The sequence below is a fragment of the Sinocyclocheilus grahami genome, unplaced genomic scaffold (genome assembly GCF_001515645.1).
Source record: "Sinocyclocheilus grahami isolate Dianchi unplaced genomic scaffold, SAMN03320097.WGS_v1.1 scaffold77.1, whole genome shotgun sequence".
NCBI lineage: Eukaryota > Metazoa > Chordata > Actinopteri > Cypriniformes > Cyprinidae > Sinocyclocheilus > Sinocyclocheilus grahami.
The window spans coordinates 878,139-895,433 of record NW_015505256.1 but is presented as its reverse complement, the minus strand read 5'-3'; positions in this window follow the sequence as shown (position 1 = coordinate 895,433).

Sequence of the window (17,295 nt, the reverse complement as noted above, 5' to 3'; positions counted from 1 at the left end):
CTCCATATTGGCCCAACAGGACCTGGTTCCCGGAACTCATGCTCCTTGCTACAGCCCCCCCTCGGCCCTGTGGAAACTCCATGTGTGGTCCCTGGATGAAACGTGGAGGTTTTAGGTGACCTACCCCAGGAGGTAGCACTCACTATCACTGCAGCACACGGTGCGTCCACGAGACAGGCCTATGTTTTGAAGTGAAACCTGTTCGTCGAATGGTGTTCCTTTCACCGAGAAAACCCCTGGAAATGTTCGATCAGAGCTGTGCTTTCCTTCTTGCAGCAAGGGTTGGAGCGTAGGTTGTCCCTCTCCACCCTTAAAGTTTATGTTGCTGCTATCTCTGCACACCACGACCCCATAGAGGGGAGGTCGGTGGGGAAGCAGGACCTGGTCATCAGGTTCCTTAGGGGGGCAAGAAGGTCAAATCCTCCTAGGCCCCCCTCCCTGCCCTCTTGGGATTTAGCATTGGTGCTAAGAGCCCTACAAACTGCTCCCTTCGAGCCTTTGGAGTCAGTCGAGTTGAAGTTTCTCTCCATGAAAACCCTACTCCTGACCGCATTGGCCTCGATCAAGAGGGTGGGGGACCTGCAGGCATTTTCGGTCAACAAATCATGCCTTGAGTTTGGGCCGGCTGACTCCAGTACAACACTGAAACCCCGGCCCGGCTACATGTCCAAGTTTCCTACCACTCCCTTCAGGGACCAGGTGGTAAACCTGCAAGCGCTGCCCCTGGAGGAGGCAGACCCAGCCCTAGCTTTGCTCTAACAAATCATGCCTTGAGTTTGGGCCGGCTGACTCCAGTACAACACTGAAACCCCGGCCCGGCTACATGTCCAAGTTTCCTACCACTCCCTTCAGGGACCAGGTGGTAAACCTGCAAGCGCTGCCCCTGGAGGAGGCAGACCCAGCCCTAGCTTTGCTCTATCCTGTATGTGCACTGCGGCAAGAGCAGTAGCTCTTTGTCTGTTACGGAGGACAGCAGAAGGGGAAAGCTCTTTCCAAGCAGAGGATGGCCCACTGCATAGTGGATGCCATCACCTTGGCCTTTGAGGCACAAGGTGTGCCCTGCCCGCTCAGGCTGCATGCTCACTTCACTAGGGGTGTCACATCGTTCTGGGCGCTGGCTCGTTGTGCCTCGCTAGCAGATATTTGTAGAGCTGAGGCCTGGGCGACTCCTAGCACGTTCTCTAGGTTCTATAGCCTAAGTGTCGAACCTGGTTTCCTCCTGTGTTCTCACCTCAAACGGCTAGTAGCACTGAGAGGCCCGGGTCAGAGTCAGCTTGTGGCGTCCATAATGCCTAGTTCTCATAAGAGTTCCCTAACCAGGCAAACCCTGTCAAGTCCTCCAGCACTCCGGCGGACGGACATGGCGGAGCGTCCAGCGCCAGGCCTTTCATCCAATGAATTCCTGAAATCTGGTGTGAGACCCTGTTGGGATCCCATATGTGTCTTTCCACAGTACAGTTACGAGGGCCGTGTTTCCCCTGGCAGGCTACGCTCTGCCGTCTCTAGATGATGCAGCCTGAGCCATCTCAGGAACTTCCATGTTCAATAGGACCCTTTTGGGTTACTCCACATGAGTAAATGTCACTCAACCACCTCTGGGAGGAGGTGACTCCACAGTATGCCTCTTCCAAGTAGGAAGAGCATGCTTTCTCAGTGTTATCTAAGTCCTACTGTTTGGGTTGCTCGAGGAACAGCAATAGTCGACCTTCTCTGTGTAGAGCCCGGTCCTATCGTCTGCCTTATAAAAGGTTCAGGAGGCTTACACAGGGCACTGGAGGGGGCAGCACCTGTGGTGCATTGGTAGGGATTCCCAATTCGTCGGTCACCAACGTGACGTCGAGAGTGAACGACTGAAAGGGAACATCTCGGTTACATGTGTAACCCTCGTTCCCTGAAGGAGGGAATGAAGACGTCACGTCCCGTCGCCACAGTTGCTGTACCACCGCTGAGCTGCCGGGTCACTGGCTCGGCTCCTCAGCAAAAACATGAATGAATGCGGTGCATCTGCTGCCTCTTAAACCCACGCTGCGGGGTGTGGCAGATAGATGTGAATTCCGCATGGCAATGTCCATTGGCTCGTTTAGTTACACTCGAAGTGGATTGGTCTCTCTGGCGAGATTCTCAATTCGTCGGTCACCGACATGACGTCTCTGTACCCTCCTTCAGAGAACGAGGGTTACACCAAGATGTTTTTTAAAATCATACATTCTTGATTATAGGGATACATACTACACAATTTAATCTGTAATCTAATGTGGTCTGACATTTTTTTTATTAAATAAATTAATACTTTTATTTAGCAAGGATGCATGAAATTGATAAAGACATAATATATTAAAAAAATCAAATAAATGCTGTTTTTTAAACTTTAAATTGTTTAAAAAAAACGTTTCAACATTGATAATTAAAATAAATATTTCCGGAGCACCAAATCAGCATATTATAATGATATCTAAAGAATCATGTGACACTGAAGACTGAAGTAATGACTGCTGAAAATTCAGCTTTTCCATCACAGGAATAAATTACATTTTAAAATGTATTAATGTAGGAAATAGTTGTTTCAAATTGGAATAATATCTCACAATATTACAGTTTGTACTATATTTTTGACTTCAGTTTGTACTATCTTACCGACCCCAAACTTTTTAACAGTATAAGGCAGGGATCCTCAAATCTGGTCCACGAGATCCACTTTCCTGCAGAGTTTAGCTCTAACCCTAATCAAACACACTTGAGCATGTTAATCAATGTCTTCAGGATCATTAGAAAATCACAGGTAGGTGAGTTTGATCAGGGTTGGAGCTAAACTCTGCAGCGCATTGGCCCTCCAGGGCAAGATTTGAGGAAACCTGGTATAAGGTCACAGTTCTCAATGTTTATTTTTGCAGCATTTGGGGGGAATCAGAGCATTTTCTTCCCTTTCTGACAGAATATCAAGTTCTTGGACTCACCCTTATCAAATGTTTCCTCCACCTCCATGGGTACTTGCTCATCTGATCCATCCCTGCCTTGCAATTGGATTAATCCGCATCTTAGACGTCAGTTTGGCAGTTGCATTCCTCCATTTTGCAAATTGCCTTGTGAAAAGCTCTATATTTTCCTTTTTACCCTGAAGTCCAAAGTATATATACACTTTAACAAAGTCATCATTCTTAAACAGATGACTCTTGTTCTGTTCCAAAACCTAGTGAGCTGCCTCACTGCCGGCTGCCTACATAGGCAGCATCCTAACTATCCTGGAACCTCATAGATGACTGATTTGGAATGCTCTACTGTACATAGGGAAGAACTCAGCTGAAAGAATATAGAAAAATAAATAAAATGGCCAGGTTGACAAATTCATTTCACAAGTTCCTAAATCACAAACAAATAGGGAACAAATGGTGCATTTTATCTCATTTGCTGTTTTTGCTGTGGCACCATGTCACACATACAGTGAGTCACTAAAAACATTTTTCCTCAAAGCAGTGAATGACATTTCTAGATCTCCCTAAGAGCACCTGCTGCAATTACTTTTACATTACCTAAATAATCACACAGAAATTAATGATATAGACATCCCCCTCCCAGACACGCATTCAAATACATTCATCCCATTTTGGGTTTTCATAATCTACCACCATCACACAGCTGTTTATACTTTGTCTTATTTTCAAAATTAAAGCCCATTGCATATGATCCCAATTTGTCCAGGGCAGCTTCATTATTCTGATTGATGAGTGTCCTTTCTTCTCTCAGGCATACACAAATCTAAGCTGGTGGCTTGGATTCAGATATAAAAAGTGGAGTTTGTGTCATGTAAAAAGTGCACAAGCACCAATCTTGAATAAGTTGAAACAAGATTAGGAGTGCAACTTTGTGTTACATACAAAAAACAAGAATGAGCTCTGCATACAAGACTAAGGAAAGAAACTGTAAGGTATATATAGTTCACTTTAACATGTAACATATACTGGAAGTCAGTGTAGTTGTTTTGTTTCTCTTTTTTCTGTTCTTGTTGTTTCTCTTCAGTTATTGTGCTTTTTAACAGCAGGTGTTCATCACTCAATCATCACTCAATCATCACTTAATTATCTCATTCACTTCAACACTGCTTCAGTGTTACTTTTAACACTCTGTAGTGTGGACATACATAGACACTGATGTAACGGGGCTGACGAGACGTGAGACATGTGGATCCATCTGCAAGCTTTATTTAAAGAGACGTGGTATAACAGGCAAGGTCGAGCAATGGCAAACAGGTATATGGCGGGCAAAAACACAAGAATAGTCCTAGGGCTAGCGTAGGTCACCGATCGGCAGACAGAATCACAGGGGCGAGACGAGAGGGAAAAATCCAGGAAAACAGGCAAAGATCAGAAACCGCAAAAACAGGCAAGGCAAAACAAGGAAAACACGGAGACTCGGAAAGGGGTACAGGCTAAACAATACTCAGCCGAGAAAGGTGGTTCCCCTTCAGGAACTTGAGCTGCGTCGAGATTTGCTTTGGGAACGCCCTTGCGTGACCGCGTTCTGAAGCACGTGTCAAATCCGTCCAATGGAGCAGGGTGACGTAAGCACCAGAAAGCATAAAAGCGCATCCGGCCGGGCACCACCCAGCTTCTGCTCTTCAGTAGCGCTCTGTGTATGTGTCTGTCTATTTGCTGTTGTCTGTCCGCACAAGCACTCATATATATAAAACAATGAGAAAGTCTATGGCGAGCGAACGGCATTACAAACGCTGTGTTTCTCCCTGCCCACGATATCTGGCGGCAGGGATACACACGATTTGTGTGTCGTTTGTTTAGGAGCGAAGCATGCACGGTCAGCTTTCGAGCAGCTGATTGTCATCACTGCGAGCTCTCGCTGCGTATGCTCCGCTCTCGCCTGGGTGCGTTTGATTAGAGCGGCTAGGCTCGCGATCCCGCTGGCAGCGGACTGTTGTCGTGGGGATCGCGGTTGGATTTAGCAGCGGGATCCGAGAAGGGCTCGTCCTTTTCTCGGTCCTCACCCGCTAGATCTGCGGCTCTCTCTCTCACGGTTCAGAAGCCCGCGCTGCGGTTCCCCCCCGAGCATGTTCTGAATCCAGATCAGAGCCTTCATGACGGGGGCCTTGCGTTTTCCCCGATCTCCATGCTGAGGTGTCAAGATCGTGGGAGAAATCGTACTCATCCCGTATTACAGCCCCACAGTCTCGAATTATTCAAAAGAACATCGTGGGGCTGAATGATAAGGTATATGGAGCGATGCCAGTGGTGGAGCAGACGCTTGCGAGCTACATCTCCCCATCCTCAGCATCGTTCCTGAAGGCCCCGAAGCTTCCCACCAGGCCCGTTAGGCTTACATCGAGTCTGGTTGGGAAAGCTTATATGGCGGTAGGTCAGGCTGGCGCATGTTTGCACATCATGGTGGGGTTACAAGCATACCAGGCTGACCTGCTCAGGGGTGGTAAAGCTCCTCATATCACCAGTCTCAAAAACAGAGTGTTGCAACCCGCACCCCTCCACAGAAAGATCGGGGGGCGGGGCGATGCTCTTAGTTGGGGTCTTCTAGACCAAAAACGGATCTGCGGACCGCTATTTGTCTAAGAGGTCCTCGGCGAAATGGTCCTGTCATTGTCAGGTCCCTGAGGGCAGCCCACCTGGAGTGGAAAGGATAACACCTCAGTATATGGTGCCCAATCCTCCTCAGTGCCCTCACGGAGGCTTATTGATACCCCTGTCACCTCTGTGCTTCAGGGCTCAGTGAGCTCCGACGAGTGAAATTCCCAGCTGCCGCCCGGCAACGGTACGGCACGGGAGAGCTCGCCCCCTCAAGTGAGGGTGCTACAGCAGTCGGGTCGGTTGTTCCCTCAGTGCCCTCATGGAGGTTCATTGATACCCCTGCCACCTCGGTGCTTCAGGGCTCAGTGAGCTCCGACGAGTGAAATTCCCAGCTGCCGCCCGGCAACGGTACGGCACGGGAGAGCTCGCCCCCTCAAGTGAGGGTGCTACAGAAGTCAGGTCGGTCGTCCGGTCATCCGCTTCAGGGCACCGAACCGAGCTGTAAGGTCTTATATAGACAGGTGTGTGGCTTTCCTAATCAAGTCCAATCAGTATAATCAAACACAGCTCGACTCAAATGAAGGTGTAGAACCATCTCAAGGATGATCAGAAGAAATGGACAGCACCTGAGTTAAATATATGAGTGTCACAGCAAAGGGTCTGAATACTTAGGACCATGTGATATTTCAGTATTTCTTTTTTAATAAATCTGCAAAAATGTCAACAATTCTGTGTTTTTCTGTCAATATGGGGTGCTGTGTGTACATTAATGAGGAAAAAATTAACTTAAATGATTTTAGCAAATGGCTGCAATATAACAAAGAGTGAAAAATGTAAGGGGGTCTGAATACTTTCCATACCCACTGTATATATATATTAGGGATGCACCGATACCACTTTTTCCAGTACTCCCCTGATACAGATACTTTTAGTTATGGTACTTGCCGATACTGAGTACCGATACCAATATTTTTATTGCATTTGTACATTTTTAAAATATTGGGTACAGAAACCAAAAGAGTATGTATAATGTTAGTTGGTTAACTTAATTTATCAAATAGATACAGTCAAACCTAAATTTATTCAGAAACCTTCAACATTTCTCACATTATCACAGTTTATTCGCTATAGTTTAGAAAATGGTAATAAAATATAACAAGAACTCAGAGTTAAACGGAGTCAGAACAAATTCAGCTTGATAACGTTAGATAACTTTGATAGAAAGATATGTTTGGATGACAATTTATACAACTATCAATACTTAGTTGGGCAACCCTTACCCTCCTTCCGACAAGCGCAGTCTGCTCTGATTGGCCAGCTGACCCAGTGCATTGTGATTGGCCGAACGCTGCAAGCACTCGTCGGAAATGTAACGCCCCTTACAGTAATTGCGAGCTTCATCTTTCAAAATAAATGTAAAGACAGATCCTGAAAGGGGAACAGAGACAGTGACAGACAGTGATGAAGCTGGTATGTGTGCAGTACACAAGCCACGGTTAAGACAGCTGACTCCACTGTGATCTCTCTCTCACTCTCTGTCACACACACACACACAATCTCTTGGGTTTTGAGACTTTAGTCTTTGCAACTTCAGGGATCTTATCTATGCACAATCAGCTTGTAACACTCCAAAGAGAAAGGAAAACTTGAAATCGCATCATATGACCCCTTTAATGACAGCCTGTAGTCTCCTGGGCATTCTGTCATCCAGGTTCATGCAAACCTGAACTTACTTTCTTTTTTTTTCCCAGAGTCGGTCTGAATAAATTTTGGTCCCAAATTTGTATCAGTATTACTGGTAGTCCACTGTATGAAGAAATTTTGGGTATAATTTGTAACAGTTTACTTTATTTTGCTATCCTCACTTACATAAATGAACTATAGTGTCCTGCACCCAACTAGTAAAAAAATATCAAAAATGATATCTGGTCTCTGAATAATTTTTGGTTTGACTGTATATCCTTCTGTTATTTTCACACTTAATTATGCCCATTAAAATGTATTTTACAAGTTTTTGTTACTTTCACTGTTAATTTTTTGCTCTATGGTACATCATCTTTAATTTAATAGCATTAGAGCTGCTCCATTGCAGCGGCTTAGTACTGTAATCACACGCTTTGCTGTAATAATGCAGGGAACCACTCGTTATAAATCTCCTAACTGTGATATTTTCAGAAATAGAAGTCGAGTTTTTTTTTCATCTGAAATGTGCTGTCATTTATATTCCAACCACGTATTTGTACTGATGCAGAATAGTACAGCCTAGCGCATTTCACACAAGCTGCTAAATTCACTTTCGCCAGAAAGTCGTGTATGCCAAAGGTTAACAATAAATGACACTTATAGTGAATGCCCCTATAAATGGTATTTTCAGAAATAGAAGTCGAGTTTTTTTTTCATCTGAAATGTGCTGTCATTTATATTCCAACCACGTATTTGTACTGATGCAGAATAGTACAGCCTAGCGCATTTCACACAATATATATATATATATATATATATATATATATATATATATATATATATATATATATATATAAGGTATATTTATTTCTTTGTAATTCTATAAAACGATTCCACTTTTCATTTTCATTCATTTCACTTTTTCAATCAGCTGCATTAAAGAAAACCGACTGCTGAGTTGATCAGTCAAACCTCTGTATTGCCATGGCAACACTCAGAAAGTTTGACCATGAAAGTGTTCCAATAGAAGGCATAACAAAGAGACATCACTCAAGGACTTCCAGTAAAGCTGCATTTGCCCAATGGAGTGTGGCTGATGTGTGTTACATGACAAACTTTATCACTTAGAGGCTGAATAGACAACTGCATCAAGGGCAGACACATTTAAATGAAAATGTTTTGTAGAAAAAAAAAAAAACATTTCTAGGACAATGTTAAGGATTAATAGTTGGGGTAATGCTAGACCAAAGAGCCTGTTGGCAATCTTTTTCACACTGTTATAATGGTGCCTTTGTGAAGCTCTGTAAAAATTGTGTAAATCTTCATCTCATTTTAGTCTTTGTCCCTGCTAATCCCATAGCAGTTCTAATTCACTTTCTTCTGGAGTGCACAGGTTAAACAGGTCCCGGCAAATAAATAATGAATGGAAGGACAGTAATTAAGTACACAGATCAGATGAGGCCTAGAGAACCCTGGATGATGACCCAAATCTTCTAGTGTTCAAATAAAGCCTAAAACTCTCTTGCTTTCTGCTTGTTTGCTTCCTTCTATGAACCTTTGTATTTCAGCCTAAAGCAAGGACACTAGAATATTCTAGAATGAATTAATCTCAGCCCATCCATCCATCCATCCATCCATCCATCCATCTATCTATCTATCTTCACTCTAACCATGGCAACGGTGAAGTAAACATGATCTGCAGTCAGACCATGGCAACGGTGAAGTAAACATGATCTGCAGTCAGAGTGGGAAAATCATAAATAATAATTGAGGTTATTGATATGGAATGGATATTCTATCAGGTCTGTGGACAGACCTGAGGAGCTAATTGATCCCAGAGCTTCACCTTGACACTAACAGAGCGCTCGCCCTGAGATTCGGCCTTCAGTAAATAGGATTCACTTCCACAGTGTTCAATATAATGCTTTATTGAAAACACAGTATTTACTGATGCTTGCACTCACTCCGTTTTGTCCTCAGAAATAAAGGGTGTGTAAGGTGAAGCTAGAGTGCAGCTGAGGAGACCGAACGCTAGGCTAGATATTCTCAAGCGGGGTACAAAGAATATTAAGGAGTTTTTTTTGATTTGGGTAGCCTCTAGAAACTTAAAAACTGCACAAACTGTACAGTATATCTGGATACCATGTAATAAAACTAAAGAATTGGAAAACCAAAAGAAAGTAAGACAGAATTAAATGTTATAAGTGATGTCTTTGCTGTTAAACATATTTCTTCAGGATCTGTCCAAATACACACACATATACTGGAAAGACATCTGTGAAAGAGCAGAGACAGTAAGGAGATGGAGACAGAATACTTGAAGAAAAATCAATGGGAAAAATCAAAGTGCTCAATAAGGCAACTGTAAAAAAGAAGTCCTACCTTTCAATCAAATACTTTTTACTCTAAAATGTTAATGCATATAAGCTAGACTATACTGTTTATACTATATTCAGAATAGCATACTATTCTTACCATTTCTGCCGAGTAGTAATATATGCTACTGTCTTACATAAAATCTTAAAATTAATCTAAACTAAGATAAATTTAAACAACATTTTTAAATGTTTCTTTCCCTTCTCATTACCAATCACATTTGAAACCACAGGATCACTGTCTTTACGGTACTTCACTGCATAATGTTTCAACATTAACATCTGCCATACCGGTTGATTTTTGTAAAAGTTGGGACATTGGCACTTAGAAATTACACTACATTAACATTAACTTGATAGACAGAGATGTTTTCTGGCATTTTCCCTGTACATTAGGCACAAAAATCTGCACTTGAATTTTTCTGCCAGCGCAGTAAACACTCCACTCATTTGGTGGGCAGATTGTATCACATTAGCACACTGAAAATCCAGGCAAATTGCTCAGTAAATTTGGCACAGAGTGTTCAGAAGTTAAATGCGGTGCATTGATACTGTTCAATGTCAAAACTCATCACTCTCTCTCTCGTCTCGATCACTCTAGTGCACCAATGGATTGTTTCTGCATGGCATCTTTTGTCTCCGATGCTGTATATAATTACATAAACAGCAGCGTTAGAGGTTCTTAATTGCTTTTGGTGCCATTAATCTTAAACCTAAACTGATTAAATTTGTCATCACACTTACAGTCTGCGATGGTGTGATATTTATACTATTCAGTGTCACAATTCAGTTTAATTTCATTATATGCATGTTATTCGGAAAACATGAAGGAACAATGCAGAGCAATTGTTAAACATAATACTATAACAAGAGTATTATTTTCCGTTGTATTAATTTACATTTGCACTAAAGCAAATTTTCTGAACACAATGACTATTTTTATGAAGTAGCACATTGCTGCCACATACATGCTATTTTTTTCCCACTCAGTAATGTCGTAATAAGGAGTTATGCCATTTAAACAATATATTTTCTCGTAATAACAAGATGTTTTGTCATTAAAATGACATTTTCTTTTTTTAAATATCATATTTCTATATTAAACACATCAATAGCATAAAGACCACAGCACTCTCAATAACCATGATTGATTTTTTTAATGTCTTTAACTTTTTTTTGTTTTGATTAAGACATTTATCTTAATTTGCCCAATTCATTAGCATAATCTCAAAAAAACATGTAATGTTAGTTAAAATGTAATTTGCTATTTCTTTAACCTGTCCATTTTGCCCATTACAGACATAATATCTGAGCTGAGACTGTGATTCCGGTGGCTGCAGAGTAATTGGGGTGTTTGGAGACTTTTTCTCCTCTAACACAACCTCAGGGGACCTTCGGATTACACTTTCCCAGGAAGAGACTCTCGGCACGCAGTCCAGAAACTCAGATCTACTCATGCCTGCCAGACAGTCTCTTGGCAGTCCCAAAGCCTTTGTCACAGTCATCTTATTTGAGCCTGTCCATTTTTATAATAAGCCAGACAGTAGGTGCTGCCAGATTGTGCTCTCAATCTATTTTTTGTAATATTTCCCACCTCAGAAAAGGGTAAGTGAAGGTCACCCCAAAAGTCATGCGGTATATTTGTGGGCAAAACTCGTAAAAAATTACAGTCTCGCGTCCTGTGGGCTGTTTTTCAACCCCATGCAGTGTAGACTGGCACATTTACATGTTACAACAGCATTTGAATAATCTGCAACCTTGACCGTCACACATCATTGGGTAAAGCTTAAAATGATGGGAAAAAAATCAAAACTTGCAAGTATACCAACTTCATGTTGGACTTGCCATAAAGAATCAGCAGACAGCTCTATCTTGGAAACAAAGGCAGCATCCAGCCTTGCAGGTCTTGCTGGGAGGATGAAATTCCTGCCAGGTTGCATTCTGTTGGGGCCTGTAAAACTGACTATTTCTGTGGAGCATTAGCACAGCAGGACCAAGCAGTGAAGGGAAGCAGGAATACTAGAAGGTTGAGAGACAGGTTTATGCGTGGGAGACGAATGGAGCTGCACATGAATCCTTTCTGCAGTTGTTCGCAAAAAGCCTAGGAGTAGCAAAATTAAAATTGAAATACAGTCTACTCAAAATCGCTTGGAATAAATTACCTGTATCAGATTGAGTGGGAATTTTAAAGCACGTGCTCATTTCTCTGACACACACGCACACAGGTTTGTTTTTATGTTTTATGGGGACTCTCCATAGGCGTAATGGTTTTTATACTGTACAAACTGTATTTTTTATTGCCCTACACCAACCCTACCCCTAAACCTACCCCTTACAGGAAACATTCTGCATTTTTAGATTTTCAAAAAAACTCATTCTGAATGATTTATAAGCCTTTTGAATTACGGGGACACTGAAAATGTCCTCATAAATCACATTCTCGTTGTAATACCTATGTCATACCCATGCTATTATATAAATTTGTGTCCTCATAAACCACATAAACATGCAGACACAATTCACCATTATTCGAAAGTTTGAGGTGGTACTAATTCTTAAATGTTTCTGAAAGATGTCTCTTATGCTCAACAAGGGAGTATTTATTTGATCAAAAATACGATATAAAAAGCAAAACTGTGAAATATTATTACAATTTAAAACAACTTTTATTTTTTTAACACGTAATTTATTCCTGCAATGACAAAGTTTAAATATGCTCATTTGGTGCTCAATAAATATTTCATATCAAAACCCTTATCAAGGTTGAAAACATTTGTGCTGCTTAATAGTTTTGTAGAAACTGATTTTTTTTTCAAGATTCTTAATAGAAAGTTCAAAAGAACAGCATTTACTGAAAATAAAGTCTTTACTGTCGCTTTTGCAAAAAAAAAATATATTAGTGCTGTCAAATGATTAATCGCGATTAATTGCATCCAAAATGATGAATAGAAAGAGGGCGCCACAGACAGCCGCCTCAGTGTTTGGCTCTCCAGATTTTGTACTGTTTTTGTTCGTTTTTTCCTGTTTTTTGTTTCTCAAACACGATCAGTTTTACCAGGAATGAACTGCTGAATATTCGGCAGTACACACCACACAATCTTCTACTGGATTTCGTTTATTTGGATGTTTTGCTGAACGTTGTATTTGGCGAAGCAGCGGAGCTGTTCAAACACTTCAGGACGCACGGATGGGGGAAGCGAGCCGGCGCGCTCGTTAAGCTCAGACAGTGCGAATTTCGAAAGGCGCTGCCTAGTATCCATCTGGCAAATTTCCGCTCTCTACCCAACAAAACGGATGAACTCCTTCTGCTCTCCCGGACAAATAAAGATTTTTCTCAAATCTCTCCTGTGAACTGTCAAAATACAGACAGCATGTTACATGTCCCACCAGAGACAGTAATATACTGGACCATTGTTACTCCACAATAAAGGATGCATATCGCTCCATCCCCAGAGCAGCTGTAGGACTCTCTGACCACTGCCTGGTTCATCTTATACTGACTTACAGGCAAAAACTTAAATCTGCTAAACCTGTAGTAAAGACTGTAAAGAGATGGACCAATGAAACAGAGCGGGCATTGCAAGCCTGTTTCGACTGCACTGATTGGCGTGTTTTTGAAGCTGCTGCCAACGATCTGGATGAGCTCACGGAATCTGTAACATCATATATCAGTTTCTGTGAAGACATGTGCATCCCTACCAGGATTCATTTAACATTCAACAATGATAAGCCATGGTTTACAGCAAAACTTCATCATATTCCTCAGGCCAAAGTGGACGCCTACAAAAGGGGGGACAGAGTCTTGTACAATCAGGCCAGAAACACACTGAATAAGGAGATTAGAGTGGCCAAGAGGAACTGCGCTAAAAAGCTAGAACACCAGTTTTCTGCCAACGACTCTGCATCAGTGTGGAAAGGCCTGAAAGACATCACCAACTACAAGACACCATCCCCCAGCACTGAGGCCAATCAACAACTTGCTGAAAACCTGAATGAGTTTTACTGTAGATTTGAAACGCCTGCTTTAAACGCTCCACCGTCATATGTAAATGTAATGTGTGAGCTGGCTAAGAAGGAAGTGCATGACGTAGAACAGATCAACAGGGTATTTAATCATGAATCCAGGAGTAAATTCAACATTCAGCAACACAAATCCAAATCAATAGCGGACAGCCAATTTAGGAACAAAACAGGGCTTAAATAAGATGGAGAACACAGTCAGGGAGAAACAGAACAGGTGCGTAGAACTAATCAACAATCAAAAACCATAGAAACTAATAAGGGAACACAGGTAAATGAGAACACAGAGCAACTGAACCAAAACAGAACAGAAATGTGACATTTCGCCCCCTCCCGGAATGGCGCATCCTCACGCTGACAACAGCAGTTCAACAGTGGTGGGAGGTTGGGGGTTCAGGAGGCGGGCGTGGGGCAGATGAAGGACAGGCAATGGGAAAAGGGCACAGTTCATTGGACCAGGGTGGAGTAGATGGAGGAAAGAGCCAGGGAGGAGCCCGAAGCAGGAGGAGCCAGATGGGGAACCAGAGTCCAGCCAGGAAAGCGGCCCACGGTGGAGTTGCCCGAGGGAGGAGCCATGGTGAAGTTCGGGCAGGCGACACCAGGGGGCCGACTGACAGAGATGACATCGGTGGAGTAGGAGCCCTGGTTGGAGACAAGCAGCCGCAGAGCCAGGGTGACACTGAGGATCGGAGGGCCTAGGCAGAGCCGGCGGCTCAGGCAACTGAGGCAGAGCTGGAGCGACAGAGGATGAAGGTGGAGCCGGAGGGAGGGAGGAGCCTGACGCTGGAGGAGTGGAGTCCCGAGGTGTAGGCAGGGGGACGACTGACCAAGGAGGAGCCCGGTGGAGCTGGTGGGATGACGGGCCACGGTGGAGCCGATGGATCGAAGGACAGAGGTGGAGTCCAGGACTCAAAGGCTGGAGGCGGAAACAGGGGATCCTCACGCCAAGGCGGAGCTGGAGACTGGAAGTCCCAAGGCGGATCAGAGTGCCCAAATTGCATTGACTGAGGGTGAGCTGAGGGACTGATAGGCACCAGCGGAGATAGGGCTGAGGATCTGGCTGGTTTTAGAGGAGGCGGGAGAGAGAGGCTGGGTGGGAGCTTAGGAGTCACGGGACAGCTGGACGGAACCAGCGGAGACCCAGGAGACATAGGAGAGCTGGACGGAACCAGCGGAGACTCAGGAGATGTAGAGGTTCAGGGGAACTGGGACAGAGGTTCAGGGGAACTGGGAACAACCTCTCCAAGTCAGTCTATTATATCCATCTGAAAAATGTCCAAAAGTTCCTTAATAATATTGTCCAGAGGCCAACTGCAGCTCACACTCAGTGGCGGGAGTGTGGGCGGGGCTTCCCTCCAAGCCCTCGATCTCCACAAGGACTCCCACAGCTAAATACCTGATCAGTACCGTTGCCTAGCTCGGACTCCGGAGTGATGTTCAGCTCTGTCGCTCTTTCCAGAGCTGGCTTTTTTATGGCGGCAGGCTCGGGCACTGCGGCTGCGATGGGCTCTGCTGAGTTCTCCGTGCAGCGATGTGGTGATTGCTGGCTGGGCTCTGGATCGAGAGTAGGGCTGGAGTTGTCCTCGGCGGGGCAGATGGAGAAAAACAGTCCATTATTCTCCAGCACCCACTCTACACAAGTGATGAAATTCTCCTTTGGACCGTCCGCTGGCAGGTGTGCCTACCACTGCTCACTCAGGCTGGTGAAATAGAAAACACAGAGCGAGCGGTCCGGGAAGTGAGTAAGGCACGCCAGATCGATAAAGTCCCTGATGTGGTCTTCAAGTGGATGGTCCTGCTGCTCCAGGCAAAGCAGCTGGACTGCGGGAAGGTCCATAGTGGGAGAGGAACGGAAGAAAAACACAGCTAAATATTATTCAATATGAGGGTCTGCTATTCTGTAACGTGTGAGCTCACTAAGAAGGAAGCGCACGACGAAGGAACAGAGTCAACATGGTATTTAATCATGAATCCAGGAGTAAATCCAACATTCAGCAACTCAAATCCAAATCAATAGCGGACAGCCAATTCAGGAACAAAACAGGGCTTAAATAAGATGGAGAACACAATCAGGGAGAAACAGAACAGGTGTGTGGAACTAATCAACAATAAAAAATCATAGAAACTAATAAGGGAACACAGGTAAACGAGAACACAGAGAAACTGAACCAAAACAGAACAGAAATGTGATATACTGTATGTATATATATATATATACAGTGGGTACGGAAAGTATTCAGACCCCCTTAAAATTTTCACTCTTAACAATATTGCAGCCATTTACTAAAATCATTCAAGTTAAGTTTTTTTTCCTCATTAATGTACACACAGCACCCCATATTGACAGAAAAACACAGAATTGTTGACATTTTTGCAGATTTATTAAAAAAGAAAAACTGTCAATATGGGGTGCTGTGTGTACATTAATGAGGAAAAAAATGAACTTAAATGATTTTAGCAAATGGCTGCAATATAACAAAGAGTGAAAAATTTAAGGGGGTCTGAATACTTTCCGTACCCACTGTATATATATATATATATATATATATATATAATATTAGGCCTGGGTGATAAAACGGTATCAATATTTATTGACGGTACACCTTCATCAATAACGATATAAAATTTTTTCCATATAGCGCATGATATACGCACGTGCTATGAGTGACGCAGACAGCTCACACAAACAGGAACACATGCTGAGTTGAGTGCTGTGCCTGCCTGTGGTGAGCAGATTGTGAATAAAAAAATGAATATTGATCGAATTTAAAATAAACATTTGCATTTGAATGCAAAAATGGTACAATCCAATGTTAGGAGTGAGTCAGGGAGCGTCATCAGTGGTGCGCGAGATGCGGTGATGATGTAAGTGATGTTGCATTTTAATGTTTTTTTAGTCTAGCCCACTAGACGCGCCGCTGCTGTTATTCGTTCAAACTATTAGAGAAATATAGTAGCTCAATGCATAGAAGATCTTGATTAGGTTAAAACCTAAAGCTAAAGCATATTCAGCACATTTTTACATGGACAAATATGACTGTTGCACTCGCATCTCATGCAAGAGATGCAAAGGAAGTCATGCAAAGGTAAAACAGTTTTGACGTTTAGAAAACGCGACACGAATTTGTGAAGGTTTATTTCATTTCACTGCGTCTCATATGTTTTTAAATGCAATCTGTTTGATCGGCGATTTGGCTCTATGCATTAGGCTAAGCAATGCATAAACACATGATAATGTTTTGTTCATAATTGTTTATGCAGTTTACAAAATTATATTTGATTTATATATGTTAATTTAGATGTTATGCACGTTTTTATAGACAGTAGGCGCGTTTCCATTACCCTTCAAATTGCGCAAATTGAAATTGCGAATTGAAAATACGCCTAATGGAAACGCGTCAATTTTGCAAAAACGCCCATATATCGCAAAAAAGTTTTTACGCTCGCATGAGGTGGTTTTTCAGGCAATGCGAAAAAGGAATAATTCGCAAAACTGCAATGGAAACGGCTTTTTCGCATTTACAGGTCACATGGCGTATGTAAAAAGTCATATGATCATTCTTCAATGTACTATAAACTCCAAGAAACACTTCATAAGTGGCCGCGCTCTCTCCACACGTCTGCGGTGCAGTGTGGCTCTGATACGGTCACTGAAGCTGATTGCGGCCACTCAATGCTTGTGTTTATGTTTT